The sequence below is a fragment of the Bison bison genome, unplaced genomic scaffold (assembly GCF_000754665.1).
Source record: "Bison bison bison isolate TAMUID 2011002044 unplaced genomic scaffold, Bison_UMD1.0 scf7180017848520, whole genome shotgun sequence".
Classification (NCBI taxonomy): Eukaryota; Metazoa; Chordata; class Mammalia; order Artiodactyla; family Bovidae; genus Bison; species Bison bison.
The window spans coordinates 8,640-9,899 of NW_011479093.1; the positions used below are offsets into that span (position 1 = coordinate 8,640).

At 48.7% G+C, this 1,260-nt stretch overlaps 1 pseudogene across 1 annotated transcript; it reads left to right on the plus strand.

Annotated features, from left to right (window-relative positions):
- The first annotated feature begins 174 nt into the window (after positions 1–174).
- On the plus strand, positions 175–1,254 carry LOC104992514 (annotated as a pseudogene). Its single transcript, XR_825712.1, has one exon. The product of XR_825712.1 is annotated as an uncharacterized LOC104992514 (transcript).
- Positions 1,255–1,260: the final 6 nt, after the last annotated feature.

Sequence of the window (1,260 nt, forward strand, 5' to 3'; positions counted from 1 at the left end):
GGTTCTGGAGTCCTTTGCTTGGTTTAAATCCTGCTTTTTTCATTTCCTTGACAAGTGACCTTGACAACTTGGTTAATCTCTATGAACCTAGCTTCCGTTCTCTCATTTTAAAATGGAAACAATATAAGTACCTTCTCAGAGACTGTGGGGATGAAATGGGAAAATTAGAACGGAAACGTGGACCCGGAGCCAGCCTAGCGGCGCAGCTATGGGTGCTCCAAGTGGAAAGATCAACGGGCCGCGAACGGAGCTGAAGAAGAAGCTGTTCAAGCGACGACAAGTGTTGAACCGGGAGTGGCGACTGAAGCATCTGGTGGTCGGAGCTGTGATAGACGAAGGACTGATTATGCGGCACCACCTCAAGAAGCGGGCGTCCAGTGCACGTGCCAACATTACTCTGTCTGGGAAGATGTGCAGGAAACTCCTCCAGCAGATCCGACTTGCCCAGAAAGAGAAAGCAGCCATGGAAGTGGAGCCCCTCCCAAGCCAACCAGGACTAGTGACCCACAGCCCAGATCAAAAAAGAAGACAAAAGCCCCCCAGGATGTAGATATGGAGGACCTTGAAGATAAGAGCTAAATTTGAATCTCACACCCTTTCCACCAGAAGATTCTCAAGCTGGAGCCAAGAGGACTCGATGGTTATTTCAGATGATTTTGGAGAAAGCATTGCTCCTTTTAATTTTCCCTGTATACCTCTTCCCTAATGGCCTACTGACCTGCCCTGGAGGGATGTATTGAGAAAAAGAGAGTAGAAAAGAAAAATTGGAGAGGGAGTCCTAAGCAGTCAACTGCATTTGTAATAAAGCCCCCTCGTTCTCAAAAAAAAAAAAAAAAATTTAAGAGAGTAGATCTCACGTTTAATGTTCTTAGCACAATAAAATTAAAAAAATGTAAAACACAGTGCCTGGTACATGGTTAACACTCAGTGGATGATAGGTTTGATGACCATGATGGTGGTGGCGGCGACTCATTATGACTACCTGTCTTTGTGGGGTGAGCTTGTGAGGGATCAAATGACTCAGCAAACAGGGGCCCACCATGGGGTGCTACAGGCTCTCAGTGAGGATGGCTCAGAGCTGGGGACTTTGGGTGCAAGCATTGGTGGTGATAACTGTCACAGGTCACTCTCACACTTGGTGGTGCCGCCCGGGGGACTCCTCAGCTGGGTGCCCTTGCTCAGCACTCTGCCCCAGAGTTCTCCTTTTCTCCTCCCCTGACTGTGCTCCCTTGGTGCTGGCCCCAACTTTCCGGGACCACC